This window comes from Dasypus novemcinctus, chromosome 21 (assembly GCF_030445035.2).
Source record: "Dasypus novemcinctus isolate mDasNov1 chromosome 21, mDasNov1.1.hap2, whole genome shotgun sequence".
NCBI lineage: Eukaryota > Metazoa > Chordata > Mammalia > Cingulata > Dasypodidae > Dasypus > Dasypus novemcinctus.
The window spans coordinates 40328849-40346624 of NC_080693.1; the positions used below are offsets into that span (position 1 = coordinate 40328849).

At 38.2% G+C, this 17776-nt stretch overlaps 1 non-coding gene across 1 annotated transcript; it reads left to right on the top strand.

The window, feature by feature from the left end:
• Positions 1 to 15691: 15691 nt before the first annotated feature.
• Positions 15692 to 15795, top strand: LOC111760166 (small nucleolar RNA U13). Its single transcript, XR_002793934.1, has one exon. It is a non-coding gene; the product is annotated as a small nucleolar RNA U13 (small nucleolar RNA).
• The last annotated feature ends 1981 nt before the right edge of the window (positions 15796 to 17776 follow it).

Genomic DNA, 17776 nt, shown 5'->3' on the forward strand with positions numbered 1-17776 from the left:
TGTGTTTGTGTTTGTTTGTTTCTTTGTTTGTTTGTTTTGTCTTGGTTGCTAATATTGCATTGTCTCCTGGTCTTTTCTCCCGTTTTCTCCCCCAAGGTCCTTTTTCATTTATTTAGTTTTTTTTTTTTTCTTTTTCTTTTTCTTGCTTGTTTCCCTCTTTTTCTTTGCCCACCCCCTTTTTCTCTTCTCTCTTTTTTTTTCTTTTCTCTCTTTTTCTTCTTACTTTATTTTCTTTATATAATAGGTGCTGCAGGGAGCGCTTCACACTTGCTATATTTCCTCATCCTCCATTTCCTCTTTTCTGTGTGTATTGATTTTGGCCACATACACTATCCCCTTCCCCCACATCTTTCTATCCTCCATCATCTACTGTTTCTCTTACATTCCACCTCCCTTTCTTTGGCCCCCAAATGGTCTCACTTTCTATTTCTAATACCGGTGTTCTGTTTTCTGTCTTTTATCCACTCTTGATATTATTGTCTTTCTTTTCTCTTTCCCTCTCTCATGAAAACACTGGCTTTTAAATTCATACTACATTCCTCCCCATATTCAGTTGACTGTCTCATTATAGGTACTCTACTTACCGCTATAACTCTACACAACTTACATGAGTCTAATATCCATTCTCCCAGATCTCACATTGTTGCTCTGCTAACATTTATTACCAATACTACTTTATACATTTTCTTTTCTTACTCATTTTGCTTTCCCTGGCCCTAATATTTTCCTCCAAAGTGAACTTAACCAGCAACAAGAAAATAGAGTAAGAAAAACAAAGTGACAAAGAGAAGACATAACACTTATGCACGAACAGCAACTAATTAATCCCCTAGACTAGACAAAGAAGCTAAGGAACTGATTAAGCCTGGCAAGATAAAATGATGACCAGACAGCAACAAAAAACTACAAACCAAACCAATAATCAGGGAAACATGGCTGAATCCAATGAACAAACTAAAAGCCAGGAAGGGGAGCAGAACATCGGACAAGTAATTAAAGATCTCAAAACATATATTAGAGACCAACTTAATGAAGTAAAGGAAGAGATTAACAATATGAAGAAAACACTTGGAGAGGAAATTGCAGACATACCCAAAAAGATAACAGATATGATGGTGATGAACACCACAGTTCAAGAAATCAAAAATACACTCAGCAAATAGCAGCAGATTAGAAGAGGCAGAGGAGAGAATTAGTGACGTGGAAGACAGTATATCTGAAATCAAACAGATAGTAGAACTAATCGATAAAAAGGTAGAAAAAATCCAGCTAGGACTTAGGGACCTGAATGACAATGCAAAGCACATGAACATATGTATTATAGGCATCCCAGAAGGAGAAGAGAAGGGAAAGGGGACAGAAGGGGTTTTGGAGGAAATAATGGCTGAAAACTTCCCAAATCTACTAAGAGAGATGGATGTACATGTCCAGGAAGCACAACACACCCCAAACACCATAAATCCCAACAGGCCCACCCCAAGACATATACTTGTCAAATTATCCAATGCTCAAGACAAAGAGAAAATTCTAAAAGCAGCAAGAGAAAAGATAATCATCACATACAAGGGAGGCTCCAAAAGATTAAGAGCTGATTTCTCATCTGAACCCATGGAGGCAAGAAGGCAGTGGTATGATATAATGAAGGTACTAAGAGAAAAAAATTTCCAACCAAGAATACTCTACCCAGCTAAACTAGCATTCAAAAATGATGGAGAGTTCAAAATATTCACAGATAAAGAGAAATTAAAAGAGTATGCCAACAAGAACCCTGCCCTTCAAAAATACTAAAGGGAGTTCTGCAGGAAGAAAGAAAAAAACAGGAGAGGCAGAGTTGGAGGAGAGTGTAAGAGCAACAAAAAAGACAAAAAGAGAAGGATAAAAACAAACAAAATATGACAAACACAAGTCCAAACAAAATATGGCTAACGTAAATAATTCCTTGAAAGTAATAACACTGAATGTCAATGGATTAAACTCACCTCTCAGAAGATTCAGATTGGGAGATTGGATAAGGAAATATGACCCATCTATATGCTGTCTACAAGAAACACATCTTAGATCCAGGGATTCATGGAGGTTGAAAGTGAATGGCTGGAAAGCAATCTTACAAGCAAACAATAACCAAAAGGAGGCAGGAGTAGCTATATTAATATCAGACAAAATAAACTTTAAATGCGGAACAATTGTGGGAGACAAAGAAGGATACTACATATTAGTGAAAGGGATAATCTTTCAAGAAGAAAGAACAATCATAAATATTTATGCTCCTAACAAAGGCACCTCCAAATACATGAGGCAAACACTGGAAAAACTAAATGAAAGAATAGATGCCTCTACAATTACAGTGGGAGACTTTAATACACCACTATCAACTTTGGACAGAACATCTCAAAAGTGAATCAATAAAGAAACAAAATATTTGAACAGTATATTAGAGGAGCTGGATCTAATAAATATATACAGATCATTACACCTGAATACAGCATGATATACATTTTTCTCAAGTGCACATGGATGATTCTCCAAGATAGACCATATGCTAGGCCACAAACAAAGGCTCAATGAACTCAGAAAGATTGAAATCATACAAAGTAATATCTCTGACCACAGTGGAATGAAACTGGAAATCTGCAAGGGCCAGATTTCACACCAAGATATGGAAATTAAACAGCACACTCTTAGAAAAACAGTGGGTCAAAGAGGAAATCTCAAAAGAAAATAATAACTACCTTGAAACTAATGAAAATGATAACACAACATACCAAAACTTATGGGATGCAGCAAAAGCAGTACTGAGAGGGAAATTTATAGCCATAAACTTATACATCAAAGAAGAAGAAAGAGCAAAAATTGAAGAACTAACTGCACATTTGGAGGAATTAGTGAAAAAACAACAAAGTAACCCCAGAGGAAGAAGAAAGAAAGAAATAACAAAGATAAGAGCAGAACTAAATGAAATAGAAAATAAGAAAGCACTTGAAAAGATAAACAAAACCAAGAGCTGGTTCTTTGAGAAGATCAATAAAATTGACAAACCCTTAGCTAGACTAACAAAGAAAAAAAGAGAGAAGATGCAAATACACAAAATAAGAAATGAGAAAGGAGATATCACCACTGACCCCACAGCAATAAAGACTATCATAAGAGGATACTTTGAAAAACTATATTCCAACAAAAATGACAATTCAGAGGAAGTCGACAAATTCCTAGAAACACATAAGCACCCTATATTGATGAAAGAAGAAATTGATGATCTCAACAAACCAATCACAAGTAAAGAGATAGAATCAGCCATTAAAAACCTCCCAACTAAGAGGAGCCCAGGGCCAGACGGCTTCACAGGTGAATTCTACAAAACATTCCAGAAAGAACTAACACCAATCCTGCTGAAACTCTTCCAAAAAATCGAAACAGAAGGAACATTACCTAACTCATTCTATGATGCCAATATTACCCTAGTACCAAAGCCAAGCAAAGACACCACAAGAAAGGAAAATTACACACCAATTTCTCTAATGAACCTAGACGCTAAAATCCTCAACAAAATACTTTCTAACCGTATTCAACAACACATTAAATGAATTATACACCATGACCAACTGGGATTCATTCCGGGTATGCAAGGATGGTTCAACATAAGAAAATCAATCAATGTAATACACCATATAAACAGATTGAAGGAAAAAATCACATGATTAAATCTATAGATGCAGAAAAAGCATTTGACAAAATACAGCACACTTTCTTGATAAAAACACTGCAGAAGATTGGAATACAAGGAAATTTTCTGAACATGATAAAGAGTATATATGAAAAATTCACAGCCAACATCGTTTGCAATGGTGAAATTCTAAAATCCTTTCCTCTAAGATCAGAAACAAGACAAGGATGCCCACTATCACCTCTTCTATTTAACATTGTCTTAGAAGTACTTGCTCGAGCACTAAGGCAAGAACCAGATATAAAAGGCATTCAAACTGGAAAGGAAGAAGTCAAAATTTCATTATTTGTAGATGACATGATCCTATACATAGAAAACCCTGAGAGGTCTAAAACAAAGCTTCTAGAACTCATAAATGAGTTTAGTAAAGTCGCAGGTTATAAGATCAATGCGCAAAAATCAGTAGCATTTCTGTACACCAATAATGAGCAAGCTCAGGAGGAAATCAAAAAACAAATACCATTTACAATAGTAAATAAAAAAAATTAAATACCTAGGAATAAATTTAACTAAAGATGTAAAAAACTTATACACAGAGAACTACACAACACTGTTCAAGGAAATCAAAGAAGACCTAAATAAATGGAAGAATATTCCCTGTTCATGGATAGGAAGACTAAATATTATTAAGATGTCTATCCTACCAAAATTGATCTACACATTCAATACAATCCCAATAAAAATCAACACATCATTCTTTAAGGAACTAGAAAAACTAGCTATGAAATTTATTTGGAAAGGAAAGAGGCCCTGAATAGCCAAAGACATGTTGAAAAAGAAAAATGAAATTGGAGGAATCACACTACCTGACTTCAAAACATATTACAAAGCTACAGTAGTGAAAACAGCATGGTATTGGCACAAGGAGAGACATACAGACCAATGGAACTGAATTGAGAGTTCTGATATAGATCCTCCTATATATAGTCATATAATATTTGATAAAGCCACCAAACCCTCTCAACTGGGAGAGAATGGCCTATTCAACAGCTGGTGCCTAGAGAACTGGATATCCAAATGTAAAAGAATGAAAGAGGATTACCATCTCACACCTTATACAAAAATCAACTCAAGAAAGATTAAAAACCTAAATATAAGAGCCAAGACCATAAAGACTTTGGAAAGCAGTGTAGGGAAACATATACAAGACCTTGTAATAAGAAATGGCTTCATGAACTTCACACCAAAAGCACAAGCAGCAAAAGAACAAATAGATAAATGGGACTTCCTCAAAATTAAAGCCTTCTGCACCTCAAAGGAGTTTGTCAAGAAAGTGAAAAGAGAGCCTACACAATGGGAGAAAATATTTGGTAACCATATATCTGATAGGAGACTTATAACCTGCATATATAAAGAACTCCTATATCTTGAAAATAAAAAGACAACCAACCCATTTTAAAAATGGGAAAAAAAGATTTAAACAGACACTTTTCCAAAGAAGAAATTCAAATGGCTAAAAAGCACATGAAAAAAAAATGCTCCAAATCTCTAGCTATCGGGGAAATGCAAATCAAAACTACAATGAGATACCATCTTACTCCCATAAGATTGGCTGCTATGAAAAAAACAGAAGACTACAAATGCTGGAGAGGATGTGGAGGAATGGGAACATTCATCCACTATTGGTGGGAAGGCAGAAGGATCCAGCCATTCTGGAGGACAGTTCGGCAATTCTCAAAAAACTAGCCATAGATTTGCCATATGACCCAGCAATTCCACTGCTGGGTATATACCCAGTAGAACTGAAAACAAGGACACAAACCGATATATGCACACCAATGTTCATAGCAGCATTGTTCACTATCGCCAAAAGTTGGAATCAACCCAAATGCCCATCAACAGATGAATGGATAAATAAAATGTGGTATATACATACAATGGAATAATACTCAGCTTTAAGAAAAAATACACTACAAACACACATGATAATGTGGATGAATCTTGAGAACCTTATATTGAGTGAAGCAACCCAGGCATTGAAGGACAAATACTACATGACCTCAATGATATGAAATAAGTAAACCAAGCTGCCTCAGAGAGCTAGAGACTGGATGATAGGCTTAAAGGAAATTCGGGGGTAGAGGAAGGATGTAAGCTCACACCTACATGGGTGAAATCTATGGTAAGCTGGAGGTAAGTATTTGTACAAGGAAGGGATAAAATGGGTGCATAGGGTTACCTTTGTGTGGGGATTTGCGGCCTTGAGGGGGGCTAGGGATGGGAAGATGGGTAATATTGTCCAAGAAATTGGGGGGAGGGTGGGGCAACATACGAACATAGGAGATTGTCAGGCATTTGGTTGAGAGTATAATGCTGAGAAAACTTTTTCAAAAATATAATAAGGAAAGTTATCTGTTTAAGATGCTTAAAGGGAATAATCTGACACAGGACAGGCTCCTAAGGAATATGTGAATGTTCATTTGCCAGAGTGGGTTATATCATTGGATAGAGACCCATATAATGAGAGTGAAGGTACACCCACATCCTTGGGAGGACAGATGCCCTCAAATAGAGGGAATTGTATCTCTCAAGAGAAATGGTGGCTCCCAGTGCATTAGGGCAGTTGAGCATGTCAAGCCCTCAACACTGTTGCAACTATCTCTGAACATGGCCCTTCAAGCAATGAAGACTGTCACTGTGGGCTCTAAGGGGAGGGGGAAAGAAGTATTGAATAGATGGAACCAATGTAACTGTGTGGGCAATAGAAGTGTTCCACAAGAGTATGCAAGGATGGATATAAGACATCTTAAATTACACCAAAAACATGTAGGGGCTGATAGGCTAAAATGTAAATCATAATGTAGAACATAAGATAACTAAAAATTTAGAAAATTGTATAGTCTAAAATATAAACCACAATGTAAACATGAATGTTACCTTGTTTGAAAGCTATTGTCTCAATATCTGTACATCAGTTTCAGTAAATATAGTATGAGTATGTAAAAAGAGTATTGCTATGGAAGGGAAAAGGTTTTATGTTGGATATGTGGGAGTACTGTATATTGTATATATGAATTACTGTGATCTAAAACTTTTGTGACAATAAGCTCAATAATTAGAAAAAGAAAAGAAAAAGATAGGACGTAGACACTGAGGAAAAGATGGAAGTAGTTGCCCAATTTGCATGCAAGGCCACACTTAATGCAGTGATGCAAGGCAAAACATCAAAAACAAAGCTTTTTCCATTTTTAATTTTTTGATACCCCAATTTATTTTTACCTTAGTTTTTCTAAATAAATAAGTATTCTATATCTAACCTTTAAACTCATCACTATATTCCATTTTACTATTAATGGAACCTGGCAATATATTGGGCTTCACTTTTCAGGAAGTGTTGGATCACAGAGAGGTTCAACAATGGCAGGGGAGGAATACTGGTGTGGGATGTTATTGACAGGGGGCACATGGTTGGCAGGGAGTTCTCCAGGGCATATATCCAGGGTACATAAAAATGTTTGGATATTTTCATAGTGAATACAACTAAAAACAACAATTGAGGGAGTGCTGAGTTCCTAGCCAGGGGAGCTCTATCACAGTCCCTAAAGGAACAGCAACAATCCCCCAAGTGCAATGGCAAAGACCAAAAAAGAATGAAGGTCCAACAATGAGCCCTTGATACTAATGACTATGCTTGTGAGCCTGTGCACCTGAAATAAGAACATGACCTAGAGCTGTAGGGTGCGTAAGAGTTGCCTCCTGAGAGCCTCCATGTTGCTCAAATGGGAGGAAGAGATGAGATGTGGGGGTGTTTTCGGGACTTGGAATTTGTCCTGGGTGGTGCTGCAGGGACAGTTACCAGACATTGTATGTCCTCCCATGGCCCACTGGGTGGACTGTAGGAGAATGTGGGCTATGATGTGGACCATTGACCATGAGGTGCAGCAGTGCTCAGAGATGTATTCACCAAATGCAATGAATGTCTCATGATGATGGAGGAGATTGTTGTTAGGGGGGGAGGAGTGGCGTGAGGGGGGTGGGGGGTATATGGGGACCTCGTATTTTTTTAATGTAATGTTTAAAAAATAAAGAAAGCCAAAAAAATAAAATAAAATAAAATAAAAAGATATAGGAGTAAAGAGAGCATGACTTACTGATACCGGAAATGAAAGATGGTCTATCATTTTAGTTCCTACGGACAAAAGGATAAACATCATAAACAACTTTGTGCCAATACGTTGGACAACTTTGACAAAATGGACACATTTCTTGAAAACTAAAAGTTACTAAAACTGACACAACATGAAACAGAAAATCTAAACAGCCCTACATCTGTAAAACAAAGTGAATCTCTTATCAAAAATCTCCTCACAACTAAAACTCCAGAAATAGATGGTTTCATTATGAATTTGATCAAACAAACTGCTTTTTGACCTTGAATAAAAGGGGGAGATGGAAAGGACAAATGAGTTTATATGGCTATGAGTCTCCAAAAAAAAGTCGAGAGGGGTCGTGCTTACACACACCTCAGCAGGTTCCCAGAGACAGCCAAAGTAGATACAACCCCAGGTACTGGTTCTCCTGAGGGCTACAGAGACACACAGGTTTTATGGTCATGGCAGATGGCTCTGGAGTTCAGTGCCATGTCAGCTGGCCCTACTTTGGAGTTTGTGTTCCTGAGTGTGATGGAGTTGGAGTCAGATGTGACCTTTCTATACATGCCTCTTCTGTCACTTTTACTGGACCTGTGGTTGGCACTGGCGTTGGTGTATACTCAGGACACTTGGATCTCTGGATTGTCCATGTGACAGCCGGGCCCTGAGCCTCAGCAGACTTGCAACTCCTACCCTCTGCTTTATTGGACTTACTCCGGCCAGCTAACAGGGAGGTGAAGAAGGTCAACCACCACACCAGAGAGCCAAGAATGCCTACAACTGCAAGTAGGAAAATTGCATCCTTCATACATGTGGAATCTCAGCCCCCTCTTGATATAGAGGTGGAGTGGACATAACCATCCCAGGGTCTACAGGATGGAGGAATAGAGTATGGATTAGAGTGGACTTACTGATATTCTACTATAGAACTATTGCGATTAGTAAGGGAAGAAATTGTAGCATTGATGTGGAGAAAGTGGCCACAGTAGCTGCTGAGGGTAGGGAGAGGGAAGAAGAGATATGATGTGGGGGCATTTTCAGGACTTGGAGTTGTCCTGGGTGGTACTGCAGGGACAGATGCTGGACATTGTATGTCCTTCCATGGCCCACAGGGTGGACTGGGGGAGAGTGCAAACTACAATGTAAACCATTATCTATGTGGTGCAGCAGTGCTCCAAAATGTATTCACCAAATGCAATGAATGTCCCACGATGATGAAAGAGGTTGTTGATGTGGGAGGAGTGGGGTGAGGGGGGTGGGGGGTATATGGGGACCTCTTATATTTTTTTAATGTAACATTTTAAAAAATAATAATGAAGAGAGAAAAATTTTTAAAGTAAAATAAAAAATAAATACAAACTGAAGAGGGAAAAAAAAAAGAAACAATGCCAATGCTATATAAACTCTTTCAGAAAATAGAAGTGGATGACCACTTTCCAACTTGTTTTATGATGCCAGATTAATCCCAATACTAAAATCTGACAAAGATCTTACAAAAAAAGGAAAAAATTGTAGACCAATATGCCTCATGAACATGGATCACAAATCCTTAACAAAATATTAACAATTAAATCCAACAATATATAAAAAGCATAGTATATTATGATCAAGTGGGTTTATCCCAGGAATTCCAGATTTTACTGACATTCAAAATTTCATCAATATAATCTACCATTTTAACAGAATAAAAGAGAGAAATCATATGATTGTTTTTACAACATTCAATACCCCGTCATGATAAAAAGAGAAAAGAAACCTCTCAACAAATTAGGAAAAACAGGAATTTCCTATCTAATAAAGAACATCTATGTAAAACCTACAGCTAACAGTGTGTTTAATGATGAAATATTCATCACATCCCTCCTAAGTTTGGGAATAAAACAAAAAGATGTCTACTCTCACCACTTCTAATCATTGGAGGTTCTGACTAAAGCAATAAGGCTAGAAAAAGGAATAAAAAGCACAGTGATCAAAAAGGAAGAATTAAACCTGTCTCTATGCACAGATGACATGATTGTTCATTTAGAAAATACCGAAGAATCTATGAATAGCAAGAAGAATAAGAGAATTTAGCAAAGAGGAAAGATAAAAGGGTAATACATATAAATCAATTATCTTTCTATATACCAGCAGCAAACAATTGAAAAATATTTTTAATTCCATTTACAATTGGGCCAAAAAATAAAACACTTAGGAATAAAGTTTACAAAATATGTACAAGACATGTACACTGAAAACTACCAAAAATGCTGAGATAAATTAAAGAAGGCATAAATAAGTGGAGAGAGATTCCATGCTTATACACTGGAGGACCCAATATTGTTAAATTGTCAATTCTCCCCATGTTGATCTATAGATTCAACACAATCACAATCATAATTCCAGCAGCCTTTATTTGTAGATATTGATAGGCTTATTCTAAAATGAGCCTAGAATATCAAAAGCAATCCTGACAAAGAAGAAGAAAGCTGGAATACTTATACTACCTAATGTCAAGACTTATTATAGAGCTACCATACCATATGAAGACAACATAGTAGCATAAAGATAGACATATAATTTAATGGAACAGAAACGCACCCATACTTTGATGGTAATTAAATTTTCAATTAAAGAATCAAAACAATCCTATGAGTAATGGAAAGTCTCAAGTGTAGCTGTAGTAACTGGCCAATCATATAGGAAAACACAAACCTTGACCCTCTATGTAAAACAGTATGCAAAATTTAATTTGAGATGAATCATAGACCTGAGCAAAAAAGCAAAACCTATAAAGCCTCTAGGAAAAAATTAAAATAAAAACAAGAATTTCTTCATGGCCTGGGGGCAGACAAAGATTCTTAGACAGGAGGCAAGAACCAAAAATTATTTTTAAAAATTATAATTTATATGCCACAAAAATTTAAGCCTCTGCTAGTCAAAAACATAGTTAAGAAAATGAATGACAAAGCACAAACTAGGAAAAAATATTTGCAAAATGTGCATCTATCAAAAGACTCATCAAAAATATATAAAGAACTCCTACAATATAATAATAAAAGCACCAGAGACCCAATAAAGAAAAGGGCAACAGCCACTTCACAATAAGGTAGGTATATTAAGTGTAGCCTCCATATGACCTAGCAACTCTGCATCTAGGAATTTACCCAAGGGAAGTAAACACATATACCCACAAAAAGATTTGTACAAAAATATGCATGGCAGATTTATTTACAGTAGCCCCAAATCGGAAACAACCCAAAACAAACTGTCCATGAACAGGAAAATGAATGACAAATTGTAACTATTATTCAGTGATAAAAAGGAACAAAGTTCTGATACATCCAACAACATGCATGAATCTCAAAAATGTGACGAGTACATACTATACAATTCCATTTACATGAAGTTCTAAAAGGGGCCAAATTAAACTATTGTTTAAAAAGAGAAAAAACTGTGATTGTCTTTTCAGAGTGAGAATAGTGATTGACTGGAAAAGGGCATGAACAGACTTTATGGATGTGGAAAGTTTCCATATCTTGATAGATATTGGTATTCCACATATGTAAGCATTTGTCAAATCTCCTCAAAAGCTATACTTAAGATCTGTGTGTTTCACCATTTCATTAATGTAGATTTAAATACACACACACAGAATCACAAGCAAATATTGAACTCTACTTGATGATATGCATGCTGAAGAGTTTAGTATAATGTGAATAAGAATGAAGTATAATGATGTCTAAAACTTCCTTTAAAATATACCAAGGGGAATGGATGTAGCTTGGGCAGTTGGGCACTTGCCTTCCAAACAGGAGTTACAGGTTTGGTTCCCAGTGCCTCCTAAAGAAGACGAGCAGACACAGCAAGCACAAACAAGCAGACACAGAGAGCAGACAGTGAGCGCAAACAGCCAGCAGACAGACGAGGGAGCCACCGGCGGGGGGGGGGGGGAGGGGGTACGTGGATAAATAAGTAAATAAATATTTTTAAAAATATATATATATATATATACACATATACCAAAAATTGGATGGAAGGATGGATAGATATATGATAAAATACATACAGCAAAATGTTGATAATTGTAGAATTTAGATGTTGGGTATATGAGTCCTTACAATTCTTCCCATCTTTCTGTGTGTTTACCATTTTTCATAATAAACCTTTAAGGAAAGGAGAGTCAGGAGAGAGAGCTGAGGGCTGGACAAGAGTAGAACAAACTCAGAACAGCCCAGAGTTGATGGCAGGAAGGGGTGGTCAGGATTGCCCAGGATCAATGGCTTTACAGCCTTTGTGTGAAAGAAAGTCAGTCAGCCTGTGTCCCAGAGATTCTCCTGTCAGCAGTCACCTCCAGCAGGGGCTGAGCACCTCTACCCACTAGGACGTCTGGGGACGGGATGGTTCCATCCCCTCCATCTCCTGATAGAGGCAGTCTTGCCTATCAGATCATAGGTCCCCCGTGACAAAGACCACGTCACCCCCATCAGACTAGGAGCTGCCTTGGGATGGGGGCTGTATCCACCATCAGACCAGAAGGCCCCTCTGGATGTAGCCTCCACCTGTTGGGCATCCTCAAAGTGCTGCCAATAGTTTTTCTATCATTTCCCCACAGCTCCCACTTGTGCCCGTAGGCTGAGTGCACTCAGCAGAGAAGGAGGCAGCAGGGATTGCCACTATCCAAGTAGGAACCTCCATCTTCAGTCTTCCCTGGAGCCGACCCTCACTCATATAGGGTTCACATTCAGCCGGGGAAAAGCCACCTTAATTCACCGTGGTGATGGAGACTTCACACGCCCTAACGAAGAAATTCTAAGTCGAGTTTCCCCCAGCAACTGTAGCTGGGCAACCTCACCCCCAGGCATTGACAGGAGGTCGCAGTGCTCAACAGCTCATTGGCAGGTGGGAGGGCTGCCGCCTTCGCACACCTGGGCCCATCAGATCTGAGGGAATGGGGGTTGGAGCAGAGGGCCCGGGAAGAGAATGCCTGCCCCTCCAGTTTGCCAGGGATGTCTGATGTAGTGCACACAAGTGGTGGGAGGGATGACCAAGTAAAGAGAGTTGTGTGGAGAAGTACAAGCAGGAGAAGAGAGAAGGAGATCCAAATGTGTGTTCTCTGCTTTCCTTCTTCAGAGCACTCCATCAGGTAGTAGTGTATCTTTTCCAACTTCCTCCTCTGCTTATTCTCACTCTCACTCTTGCACACACAGAAAGAGGCACAGCTTAAGGGGCGACTCATGTTCCCAGGGGTAAGTTCCCTAGCAACTGATGATGCATTTCCAAGGTGTTGCATGATTGGACACTTGGCATCAATTCCTGACCAAGAAACGGAACGAGCTTGGTTATTTTACAGGGCTTGAGATCTATTTATCCCACACTTTAAGCCAGTTTCCCCAGAGGCCTCTCCACCCCAGTCCCTATGAGTTTGTCAATAACTCCCAGGTTCTCTCTGAGTTCTATCATGATAACACAGTTTGTTTTTATTATTCTGGCTGAGATGGAGGGGGGCCATTAAAACAGGTCTTGAGAACTAGTCTCCCATTTTCTGTGACAGAATTTGGCAAAGTGTCATTTTTCTGTTGCTTCCAGCAATAGCAGACTAAATAACCTGAAGGGTCTTTTCACTATAAAACAACTACCTCTGCTCAAAAGAGACTTGGGTACATTTCTGGGATCAACTTAAGTAGGAGAAATATATAACAGTCCTATTCATCACCCAAAATTCACTAAAACTAGGGCAAAGGTAGTGAGAAGCAAAGCAACTCAAAAGACAGATTTTCCCTGAGGGCAAATGTTGGTATTAGTGCTTCAACTATTGGGGATATTAAACCTTGTAGCAGTGGTAAGGGGAAGAAATGAACCAACACTCCTACTTTAAGTTGATTCTCCAAAAAGTGCCAAATTGGTTCTGGAAAAGTAGCACTCCCCTGGTTCCTGGAAGAAATGAATGGATGCTTTCTGGAGGAAAGCATCCCTAATTCAGATTCCCACAAATTAATTGCAGCCAACCATACTCTGACAAGTCAAAGATCACAAACATGTACAGAAATACACCATGTAAAAGAAAGCAGAAACAACCAACAACAACAAATTCAGCCTACCAAGGGCTTTGGATATTGGAATTGTCCACTAGAATATAAAATTCTATGAGAGCAGGCATTTTTATGTTGTATTTACTGCTGAGTTCCCAGTGTCTATAACAGTAACTGGGACATGATAGGCACTAAATAAAATTTGATGAAATTATCACAAATAGAAAAAAATTAAATATGTATGAAATCCTTAAAGAAACTTAAACACCATAAAAGTAATCAAGCAATAATGAACCATAAAAATGGTATTCTAGAAGGGAAGTGGAGACAACATATACACACATCTGAGGAAGAGAATGAATAGACTGGAAGATCAAACTAAGGAAATTATTCAGTGAGATAAGATGATGGAAATAATGAAAGAGAGATTAAGAGACATGGAAGATAGAATGAAAATATTTAACACACATTTAATCAGAGATCACAGATGAAAAGAATGAAAGAATTGAAGGAAATATATAAATAAAAATGTCTGAAATTTTTCCAAAAGTGGAATGCATCCAAACACAAGAAGACCAATGTATATACCATAAATGTTTTTTTTTTTTAATCCACATTTAGATACAGTGTTGGGAAATTGGAGGACATCAAAGCCAAAAAGTTAGTAAAAGAACCAGAGAGAAAAGAGAGTTCAAAAAAAAGAAACTTAGAGACAAACAGTAGATTTCTCAAAACCAAAACTAGAAACCAGAAGACAAAGAACTTTTTCTTAAAAATGCTAAGAAAAAATAATCATCGATCTAGAATTATGTACCCTGAAAAACAGTCTTTCAAAAACAAAGGTGAACTAAAGATATTTGCAGATAATCAAAACTGAAGAGTTTACCACCAACAGAACGTCACTAAATGAACCTCTCAAATATCTACTTCAGGAAAAAGAAAAATGATTCCAGAAGGATGATCTCAGATGTACAGTGGAATGGTTAGCAAAGAAATTGGTGTAAATGTAAGTAAATAAAGGCATCATCTATTGAGAATAATAATTATTGTAATGTCTAGTGCAGGGATTAAAATAAAAGACAGAACAAAAGGACTGGACAACAATAGTATATAAATTCAGAAGAGGATGGACCTGAGTTAAAGTGTTTTAAGGTAAGGGTTAAGAAATTAACTTAAGACTTTATTAAGACCACAGTTTGATAAAATATACAGAAAACATCATCAGGTGGGCTCATATTTTCACAATAAGTAAGAGCTCCTCATGATTCTTTTATGGTCAGAGGGAAATCTTTTTATCAGGGCCAGAAGAAAACACTAAAGGCTCAAAAGGAAAGAGACTACAATCATGGGAAGTAGCTCTTGGTATTTGTACAAAAGGATAGGGGGGACTTTGTATCCCAAATGCCTGGAGGGCCTGGGAAGGAAACCTCCCATCAAGACCCATATTTCTGGGATCATCTGAAAAATTGAAGAACCTTTCTCTGATGCCTTGGTGTCAGCTCTAAACCCTGAAATAACATCTCTGTAAATCCTATTCCTTGAATCCATTCCCCAAGAGGATGGATTCATCATCCTATATAACTACTTGGTGCTGGAATTAGAATTTAAAATATTGTCCAACACATGACCAAGAAGCTTACTAAAATCTTAATAGATCTGGAAGTAACCTCAGGTGCGTTTATGAGTTTATATGGGGATGGAAAAGGCCCTGCCATCTGTGGACAGTGGAACTGGTGAGCTCTTGTCACCTCTCACACCTCGTAGGTCTCTGGTGAAATGTGCCATAGTCACCGTAAATCAAATTGTTACCTACTCAAAATTATCCTTGACCAAACAAGTTTGATAATAAAATTGAATGTGTGTATGGGATCCTTTTGTGGCTCATAAGCATAATGAATGGGTATTCATGCAGTTGTGTGAGATGTGCCTCCCTCACACCTTGTTACAATGTCAGCACATTACCCATCTGACATGGGGAAAAAAATGTATATATGGGCCCTGAATACTTAACATTTTTGCACTGTGTTATTTGTTGATGTATATGCATTTTGTTTCTGAATCTTCTTTTATGAAGATGAACAAACATTTTAGCTTTCAGAACACTTTATAAATAATGAAACCTTACGCACGTTATAATTTATGAGGATATACACATGCTAGGTATTCCTAAGAGTATGACCTATTGACCACCCACATCAGATTCACTGAGTGGGTGCCACTCACTAAATCTCCATTCCATTAAAACCCAGCAATCTACATTTTACACAAGATCCTTTAATTATTCTCCTGAGCTAAAGTTTGAGATCCACAGTTATAGATGATAAAGAAGGAGAGAGTATCCTTAGGACTGGGGAAGAAACATTTGAGAGATGAGAGAAGGTTTTGATGCAATCTGTCATCACAGGAGATACTGAAGAATTCCTGGGGGTCTCATTGGCAAGTGAGCTCACATGTTCTTAGACTATGGTGCCACTCCTCCCCCATCCCATCTCAAACCCCCACCCCAACACACACACACACACACACTAAGTTATTCTGCAATGTTAAGGGAAGACCAGAATTAAAAGAAGGCAAACAACTACCTGGATGTGTTTTCCGTGAAATGCCTAAGAACCACCAAAGCCACATGGGGAAGGGGTACAGATAGGGGAAGGCCTTTGGCTTTTACTCTAAGATAAAGAATCAATGCAAGGGACTTCTGGAAGACAGAGTATTAAAGAGGCAGAGAGATCACATCTCTCAAAGAAAAAATAGCTAGAAGACAGGTGGAGACTATCTAGAAGGCTGCTCTGGGACTGAACACAACCAGAAGAGGTGGAGATGAAAGAAAAGAATCTCAGTTGGCTGAAAAATCCCATGAGTTAAAGCAGCAAAAGCAGACACGAGTGCCCACCCCCCCCAACCCCCCCACCTATAGAACAAATAGCACTCTGAGGACTGCAGCAGCTGTGGACTGCAGAGGCTGTGGACTGTAGGGTTTCAGGGATCCTCTTCCCCAATAAAGAGGAAAGGGAGGGACACAGACTACAGCAAATTCAGATTTTGGCCAGCCAACTTGGTCAACTGCATTGGAAGGGTCACACACTTCCAGGCTGGATGGGCCACAACATCATTTGCACTGAGAGCCCAGGGAGCTGAAGAAAATTTACCTTCTCAAGCACCCTCCCTACTGCCCTGGGCTGGTTACTGAGGAGGCAGATGGAAGGAGGGAAAGAGGGTAGAGAACAGCTTCTGAGAAAATTTATTTGTGAGGCTTGGCCAGCCCTGAGGACATTGTTTCTGCACCACCCACCTGCCTGAGGAGTTATTCTGAATGCATTCCCCCCTAACACTTGGGAACTGAGCTGAGAGGGCTGCCAAAGGGTGCTATCTGCTGGCAAGACCAGAAAAGTGCATGAAAAGAGAAAATAATAATTTTAAAAAGAGACAAGAAGGTACCTTCAGTGCAAACTTCTTCAAGATCCTTGGAAACCTGCCAGCACCCCATTGCTGGGTCCACAGCCCTGGTTTAAGCAGTTAAACAGGGCAATCCTGAATATCTAAAACAAGTTGAACCAAGAGTCAAAGAACAGTGGTAACACATAGCTACTTAACAGTAAATCCACAGGCAAGAGAGAGAAACTGAACATCAGAGTAAACTCACCATCACAGTCAGATGCCTAGACATCAGCAAAAAATTATAAGCCATACAAAGAAAAAGGAAGATATGACCCAGACAAACGAAAAAAATCAAAGCTCCAGATGAGACACAGGACTTAAAACAGCTAATAAGTGATGTTCATACAAATCTCCTAAATCAAATAATGGAGTTGATTTAGGAAATTTGTATGAACAAGTTTATTAGCTGGGTTTTTTTTTGGCTAATAAATAAAAGACATTAAGAAGACACTGGGTGAGAACAAAGAAAAATTTGAAATCTTGGATAGAAAATTAACAGAGCTTATGTGAATGAA